General features: G+C 43.5%; 1 pseudogene; it reads left to right on the forward strand.

The window, feature by feature from the left end:
- Positions 1 to 9097: 9097 nt before the first annotated feature.
- Positions 9098 to 9215, forward strand: LOC126210595 (5S ribosomal RNA; annotated as a pseudogene).
- The last annotated feature ends 225 nt before the right edge of the window (positions 9216 to 9440 follow it).

Below are 9440 nucleotides of genomic sequence, written 5' to 3' on the forward strand. Positions count from 1 at the left end.
TGCTCACAAAGGTTATATCTCCATTATTCTTGGTACGTAACGTATGTGGATCCTTGGCTAGGATCCGTTTACAGTTCTACATACATACTTTACATAGTCACTACTGGTGTGATTCTGTGTAAACAGCGCGTGCCAGTCCGCGGTGTGGTCTTTATTTACATTTTCGAGACGTGGAGTTGTAAACAGAATGGATACGACAGTACAGTACACAGTAAGAGTGTCACTCATGTCAGTTGTTTGCAGAGAGTCAGTTGTGTTGTACGAGAGTCGGTGGTAACATGGAACATCGAAGGGAACGAGGGATAAACTGATACGCATTTCATGTATGGTAGGGCTAACGGCAACGCACGGGAGGCTCCATGCTTATCGCAAGAAACATACCCTGACCGAAGGCTACACAAGAGTCTAAAGTGTACAAGGGTGCATCAGCGTCTCCGAGAAACTGGGAAATTTGTACGTTCTTGAAAAATTAATGTATTCGAGAGCTCTTAACACATTTTGCAAAAATAATGTACTGAAAAATATATAAGTTTTGTTTTCAGAAGAGCTTTTCAAAATGAAAAGCTATATACGCTTTCAGCGGTCAAATATTAAATACTCTGAGTAACCGAGCATCATTCAATGGGAATTTTTGTGGTCTCTCAAAGACTGATTGTGTAAATCATGGAATTCTTCTAAATAAGCGTAAGTATTGTGGTATGAGTAGAACAGTGCACAAATGGGTTAATTCATATTTAACTGAAAGAGTTCACATAATACGCAAAAACTAGCAGATTCCTCGAACTGGGGAGGTATCAAGAATAGGATCCCACATGGGTCAATCTTTGGTCTCTTTCTGTTCTTAATATACAATCTATGGAGCGAAAAAACCTCAACAAGAAGGAATTATACGAATGGCACGGAAATCGGTAGGTGTGAATACATGTACATACAAACAAATGATCACAATTTTAAAAAAGATGGATGACTTATTCAAGAGAAAGAACTTCCCAAATTGAGCAAGTCAGTAACACGTTAGTCCACCTCTGGCCCATACACAACCAATTAGTTGGCTTGGCAAGACAGAGTTGTTGGATGCCTTTCTGAGGGATATCATGCCATATTCTGTCCAATTGGCGGGTTAGATCGTCAGAATCCCGAAACAGTTACATTGCCCTGCTCATTATACTCCAGACACAACCAATTAGTTGGCTTGGCAAGACAGAGTTGTTGGATGCCTTTCTGAGGGATATCATGCCATATTCTGTCCAATTGGCGGGTTAGATCGTCAGAATCCCGAAACAGTTAGATTGCCCTGCTCATTATACTCCAGACACAACCAATTAGTTGGCTTGGCAAGACAGAGTTGTTGGATGCCTTTCTGAGGGATATCATGCCATATTCTGTCCAATTGGCGGGTTAGATCGTCAGAATCCCGAAACAGTTAGATTGCCCTGCTCATTATACTCCAGACACAACCAATTAGTTGGCTTGGCAAGACATAGTTGTTGGATGTCTTTCTGAGGGATCTCTTGCCGTATTCTGTCCAATTGGCGGGTTAGGTCGTCAGAATCCCAAAACGGTTAGATTGCCTTGCTCATTATACTCCAGACGTTCTCAGTTGCGGACAGATCAGGCGACCTTGCTGGCCAAGGTAGGGTTTGGCAAGCAGGAAGACAAGCAGCAGAAACTCTCGCCATTCCAGGCCGAAGACGTGTCTGGAGATGCCCCGGACAGCGGTGGAGCACCAACTTCGCTGTCGCCCGCCATACAGCCATCTGATTGTTTTGAGTGCCATTTCTTTTCATAGCGGAACCCCTTTGGGTATCATCCGCTCCACCTTTACAACGCAGCGGCACGATGGAGATATTCTGCGCTACGTTTTGTTGCCCTTCGTGACAAGCCATCTTGGATCTACATTTCAGCAAGATAATGTCCACCTGCACACAGCGAGAGTTTCTGCTGCCAGGCTTCATACTTGCCCTTCATGACAAGCCATCTTGGATCTACATTTCAGCAAGATAATGTCCACCTGCACACAGCGAAAGTTTCTGCTGCCAGGCTTCATAGTTGCCGAACCCTGCCTTGGCTAGCAAGGTAGCCGGACCTTTCCTCAATTAAGAACATTTAGAGCATTATAGGCAGGCCCCTCCAACCATTTCGGGATGTTGACGATCTGACGCGCCAGTTGGACAAGTGCCAGAGGTGGACCAACATTTTAATGACTTGCTGAGTTTGCGAAGAAGACTATAAATAATGGCTTTCAGAAAGTTATTAAATGGTTCTCTTCAAATGGACTATCTTTAAATTTTGATAAAACACAATATATACTGTTCTGCACAGTAAATGGCATAACACCGTTAACAAGTATAGACTTTGAACAGAAGTCTGAGGCTAAGGTAGAATATGCCAAAATGTTTGGGTATATGCATTGATGAGAGACTGAACTGAAAGAAAAACATTGATGATCTGCTGAAACATCTGAGTTCAGCTAGTTATGCTGTTAGGGTTATTCCACACTGTGGCGACAAAAATATCAGTAAATTATCTGATTACGCCTATTTTCATTCTCTGCTTTCGTATGGCATCATGTTTTGGAGTAATTCATCATTAAGGTAAACAGTATGCATTGTGCAAAAGAATCAGAATAATAGCTTGAGCCCACCCAAGATCATCTTGCAGATATTTATTTAAAGAACTAGGAATATTCACAGTAGCTTCCAAAAATAAACAGGGTGAGGCATTTAAAACTGTATGTTGGAATAATTGCCGAAATACACACCGGATTAAAAAAAAAGTAGTGATGAACGTTGTTTACCTCGAAGAGGGGCATCAGTTAACATAACGCTCGACCACCCTGCACCACCCGCGGGGGTCGGAGAGGGGGTGACTGAAATCTTAAATAGGAACCCCAATTTTTATTGCAGATTTGGATTCTCCGTTAAAAAATATGTAGCTTTGGTATGAAACATCTCTTTCGTTTCATGATGGCGCTGTAATCGGCAAACATGGAAATGAGGTGACAATAGTTACAAAACGGTACTATCCCCAACAAATACACACAACCCATTAAGGCACTCGAAGTACTTTTTTATACTTTTGATAAAGCTATCGCCGCCCGGGGTGGCCGAGCGGTTCTAGGCGCTCCAGTCTGGAACCACGCGGCTGCTACGGTCGCAGGTTCGAATCCTGCCTCGGGCATGGACGTGTGTGATGTCCTTAGGTTAGTTAGGTTTAAGTAGTTTTAAGTCCAGGGGACTGCTGACCTTAGAGCCATTTGAACCATTTTTTGATACGCTGTCATGTGATACCTCCCACAATCGAATGAAGCACAGACTGTGATCATGAGCTCAGTTCGCGGTCAGACTGTTCATGTTACTTCAATGACCCGAACTGTACACAGCTCGTCGCAATTGTTCCACGATGTTAACGATTGTAGAGAGGTCGATATCATTGCTGCCTACTTTGAGGCTCATAGAAATGTTGAGGAATCTCGTCAAAGGTATGCTATTCTCTTAACCGATAGGAATGTTCCGTCTGCAACGACGTTTGTCCAACTGTTTATTGAAACTGGAAGTGTTGAACCTAGAGAAAGAGTCCGACCGCGGCCTGTGAGAAACGAAAATAACACAGTGAATGTCTTAGCTGCGGTTGCTGCAAAACCTCACATTAGTTCTCGGCATATTGCGCGAGGTTCAGGAATTTCGCTAAGAAGTGTTCTACGCATACTGCATGCACACAAATGGCATACATTTCATTTACTGCTGCATCAAGAACTACGTGGTGACGATTTTCACAATCGCCAGAATTTTTGCAACTGGATATACGGAAACAACTGGCAGTCAATGATAAATTCATTTCACAGATACTTTTCTCTGATGAATCAAATTTTACGAATCGTGATCAACTGAATCGACATAATATGCGTTATTGGTCATGAAGACTCCCCATTGGGTAAGGCAAGTTGAGCATCAATGCCTATGGAGTGTCAACATTAGGTGCAGTATTTTAGGTACGCAGGTAATTGGCCCATACTTCACAGAACGTAATCTGACTGATCAAATGAACAGCGACATTGTGGATAACGTACCACTTCAAACGAGACTGGATATATGGTTTCAACACGATGGACGCCTAGCGCATTATTCACGACTAGCTCGAAAAGTTTCGAATCGAAACTATCCAGGTCGATGACTGGACGAGGAGGTCCTCAAACGTGGCTCGCACGTCCACCCGATTTGACTTCTGCCAATTTTTTCCTGTGGAGGTGGCTACAAGAGAGAGTTTATACGGATGTACCAACAACCCCCGAAGATGTGCGTCAACGAATTCGCAAAGAATGTGCAAACATTGGCGCAGAGACACTAATACATGTCGAATTGCCATTCAGACACTGAGTTGCAATGTGCATTAGAAACAACGAACAGCATTTCGAACAGTTGCTGCACTGAAACACTTGTGAGAGGCAACGGGACTCACAGTGATCAATCACCCAGAGATAGTGAGAGACTAGGGGACTCACAGTAATCAAGCGCTCCGGGATAGTGAGAGGCAAGGGGACTCACCAAAATCAAGCACGCCGAAGGGAACACATTAACACTACGTCCACGTCGTTGTTCCTGGGTAACGCTAAATGTAGTCTAAGAATGCATTGAGCGAGGGTAGACGGTGTCACATGACAGGATGTACTTTTATTTTCGTAATCGGATGTATGCTTTTGTGAGATATTATCGTTTTGCAACAACTGTCATCCCTTATTCATGTGTGCTGATTACAGCGCCATCTATCATAAATTAAAAGAAATTCCCATGGCATATTTTTTCATGGATAATCCAAATCTGCAATAAAAAAATACTGGTTCCTACTTAAGATTTCATAGTCACCACCACTCCCGCCCCCTGAGGTGGTGCAGGAGGGGGGAGGGGGGGGGGTGATCGAGCTTTATGTTAACGGATGTCGCTCTTCGAAGTGAACAACGTTTATTACGTTATCCCATGTGTATTTCGCCAAATTTTCCGACAAACAGTTTTAAATGCCTCACCCTGCATATTTAATTATAAAATTTATTATTAATAACACGTCCAAATTCAAAAGCAATTGTACTAGGAAAAAATCTGATTTTCACTATTCTAACTTTGGCACAGAAAAGGTCAAAAGTCTTTGCTCATTTGACAATAGCACAAAGGTCTGACAGATAGCCAACCAGCATTTGAAAACAAATTAAAAGACTTTATGAATGACAACTCCTTTTACCCAATAGATGAATTTACAGATATAATTTAGTAATTTTACAATAAATTATTTAAAAAAGGAAAAAGAAAAAAGATTGAATTATGTCATGCAATGTAACTCTTTGTTAAACTGACATGTTCCACATCATTACAGTGTCGTATTCATGATCCATGGGACAAGTGTTAATATAACCTAATATTATCTAATCTTTCAGGTACTTTCGACAGCTGCCGATGTAAGGCGGCCAACATGACCGTTTATCTGCCTCCACATGTGCTATAAGTAACGTGTATTGTGATTTAAATTAGTTGGCATCTGCCGTTTAAGGTCCGAAGTTGTGACGCTGTCGCAACAAGTATGTCTGTAGGCAGCCACTGCAATGCCTCATTCCTCACAGTTATAGAAAGTCACTTTAAGGTCTCTCTCTCCTCCAAAAATCACGCAAATAATATGAATTCACTTACGGTATAAGCCTCTATAAAATCTCATTCACGTAAAAAGCCCATTCTTAATTTTAATTAAGATGGGTTTATGTGAGTTAATTCTAATTTTGGCCACCAGGTGCAAATCTGGCGCTGTGAATGCAAACAAGGTGTATACAGGGTGGTCCATTGATCGCGACCGGGCCAAATATCTCACGAAATAAGCGTCAAACGAAAAAACTACGAGGAACGAAACTTGTCTGGTTTGAAGGGGGAAACCAGATGGCGCTATGGTTGGCCCGCTAGATGGCGCTGCCAAAGGTCAAACGGATTAGAGCTGCGTTTTTTTAAAATAGGAACCCCCATTTTTTGTTACATATTCGTGTAGTACGTAAAGAAATATAAATGTTTTAGTTGGATCACTTTTTTCGCTTTGTGATGGATGGCGCTGTAATAGTCACAAACGTATGGCTCACAATTTTAGACGAACGGTTGGAACAGGTAGGTTTCTTAAATTAAAATACAGAACGTAGGTACGTTTGAACATTTTATTTCGGTTGTTCCAATGTGATACATGTACCTTTGTGAACTTATCATTTCTGAGAACGGATGCTGTTACAGAGTGATTACCTATAAATACCACATTAATGGAATAAATGCTCAAAATGATGTCCGTCAACCTCAATGTATTTGGCAATACGTGTAACGGCATTCCTCTCAACAGCGATTAGTTCGCCTTCCGTAATGTTCGCACATGCATTGACAATGCGCTGACGCATGTTGTCAGGCGTTGTCGGTGGATCACGATGGCAAATAACCTTCAACTTTCCCCACAGAAGGAAATCCGGGGATGTCAGATCCGGTGAACGTGCAGGTCATGGTATGGTGCTTCGACGACCAATCCACCTGTCATGAAATATGCTATTCAATACCGCTTCAACCGCACGCGAGCTGTGTGCCGGATATCAATCATGTTGGAAGTACATCGCCATTTTGTCATGCAGTGAAACATCTTGTAGTAACATCGGTAGAACATTACGTAGGAAATCAGCATACATTGCACCATTTAGATTGCCATCGATAAAATGGGGGCCAATTATCCTTCCTCCCATAATGCCGCACCATACATTAATCCGCCAAGGTCGGTGATGTTCCACTTGTCGCAGCCATCGTGGATTTTCCATTGCCCAATAGTGCATATTATGCCGGTTTACTTTACCGCTGTTGGTGAATGACGCTTCGTCGCTAAATAGAACGCCTGCAAAAAATCTGTCATCGTCCCGTAATTTCTCTTGTGCCCAGTGACAGAACTGTACACGACGTTCAAAGTCGTCGCCATGCAATTCCTGGTGCATAGAAATATGGTACGGGTGCAATCGATGTTGATGTAGCGTTCTGAACACCGACGTTTCTGAGACTCCCGATTCTCGCGCAATTTGTCTGCTACTGATTTGCGGATTAGCCGCGACAGCAGCTAATACACCTACTTGGGCATCATCATTTGTTGCAGGTCGTGGTTGACGTTTCACATGTGGCTGAACACGTCCTGTTTCCTTAAATAACGTAGCTATCCGGCGAACGGTCCGGACACTTGGATGATGTCCAGGATACCGAGCAGCATACGTAGCACACGCCCGTTGGCCATTTTGATCACAATAGCCATACATCAACACGATATCGACCTTTTCCGCAATTGGTAAACGGTCCATTTTAACACGGGTAATGTATCACGAAGCAAATACCGTCCGCACTGGCGGAATGTTACGTGATACCACGTACTTATACGTTTGTGACTATTACAGCGCTATCTATCACAAAGCGAAAAAAGTGGTCCAACTAAAACATTCATATTTCTTTACGCATTGCACGAATATGTAATAAAAATGGGGACTCCTATTTAAAAAAAAACGCAGTTGATATCCGTTTGACCTATGGCAGCGCCATCTAGCGGGCCAACCATAGCGCCATCTGGTTTCCCCCTTCAAGCTAGACCAGTTTCGTTCTTTGTAGTTTTTTCGTTTGACGCTTATTTCGTGAGATATTTGGCCCGATCACTATCAATGGACCACCCTGTATAAATGTTGCCATATGAGACATGGGCAGAAAAAGTCAAACAAGTCAGAAAGGGATAATACTGATTTTATTATTAACTGCCACTTGCATGGTGTGTTCAGTACGAGCACTGGAGACCTCAACGAGATGCTGCATCCATAAAACGACGTGACCGACAGTTGTTCGCAGTAGTTCCGGGGGAATCTGACCAACGTGTTCTTATATACTGGTGTTCAGATCAGGTAGAGACCGAACTTGTCCCTGGTGAACACATTCTTTTAGCTATCACCAGAGCCAAAACTCACATGGATTGAGATCATGTGATCTTGCAGGCCATGCGTCTGGAAAAACTTTGAATATAGCTCTTTCTTGGAAAATTGCATGAAGCAGATGTTTCACAGGGAGGGCGACACGAGGTATTGCCCCATCTTGCATGAAAACAGTGGTTCCACACAGTTGCACTCTTCCTGAACATGAATCACATGCTGTACAAGGAGGTCTCGATAATGTGCAGACGTCACGGTACACCTGACAATCCCTCTGGTGTGTTCTTTCCCAATAAGAATGGACCAAGAATAAAGGTGCTTTTGAATACACACCTCACAGTTACACGGCAAGTGTAATGACTCTTCATGCACAATACGTGGTTTAACAGTACCCAAGATTCGGCAATTCTCTGTGTATTCAATATACCCTGTAGTGTAAAACGTTCCTCGTCACTCTACAGAATATTGCCCAGCCACATATAACTAGATTTACTCCGTTCCAGAAACTAAAGGGCAAATTCTGCGGATCATGAGGCTTCAGTTGCTACGCTATCTGGATCTCGTACGGGTCCCTGTGTGAAATAGACCGCAAATTTTCCATACCGTTGACCATGGCGTGAACAATTCTCGTGACACTGTACGAGTGCTTGCACCACCGGGGGCACGTGCTGCATTATCACTTACAGCAGCAGCAACCTCGTCAATAACTTACACTTGGATAGGTTACCTTCCTCTTTCAGGTACCACAAGAAGGCCACCCGTGCTTTCTAATTTCATTACCATCTTCTTTAAACCTTTTATTGACATCGGGTCTCTCCTCAGACATTTCAGGCGGCAATACTCTCTCAATGCAGCACTGTAATTGCTGCCGTTCACATAAAACACTTTCACTAACAGCGCACGGTTCTTTTACTGTTCACGTATTTTATGGCTCTTCAAATGACAGCGAGGATGTCATACCGTCATACAAACAGTGCACAGCGCCAGATTTGCACCTGATGGCCACAAATGGAACTAATTTTTTCCAGTGTAAAGTGGTTCTGCATTAGCGAATTAGCACACGTACCAAGTTTCGCTGCCACGCGATAATTACAGCCCACAGTGAACCTCCATGACTTTAATTACAATCACCCAGTATGATCTCAAGCCAACGGCCTTGCCGCAGTAGTAACACCGGTTCCCGTCGGATCACCGAAGTTAAGCACTGTTGGGCTGGGCTAGCACTTGGATGGGTGACCATCCGGTCTGCCGAGCGCTGTTGACAAGGGGGGTGCACTCAGCCCTTGCGAAGTAAACTGAGGAGCTACTTGACTGAGAAGTAGCGGCTCCGGTCTCGGAAACTGACATACGGCCGGGAGAGCGGTGTGCTGACCACATGCCCCTACATATCCGCATCCAATGACGCCTGTGGGTTGAGGGTGACACGGCGGCCAGTCAATACCTTTGGGCCTTCATGGCCTGTGCGGGAGGAGTTTAGTTTAGTTTTAGT

The sequence above is a fragment of the Schistocerca nitens genome, chromosome 1 (assembly GCF_023898315.1).
Source record: "Schistocerca nitens isolate TAMUIC-IGC-003100 chromosome 1, iqSchNite1.1, whole genome shotgun sequence".
In the NCBI taxonomy this organism is placed as follows: Eukaryota; Metazoa; Arthropoda; class Insecta; order Orthoptera; family Acrididae; genus Schistocerca; species Schistocerca nitens.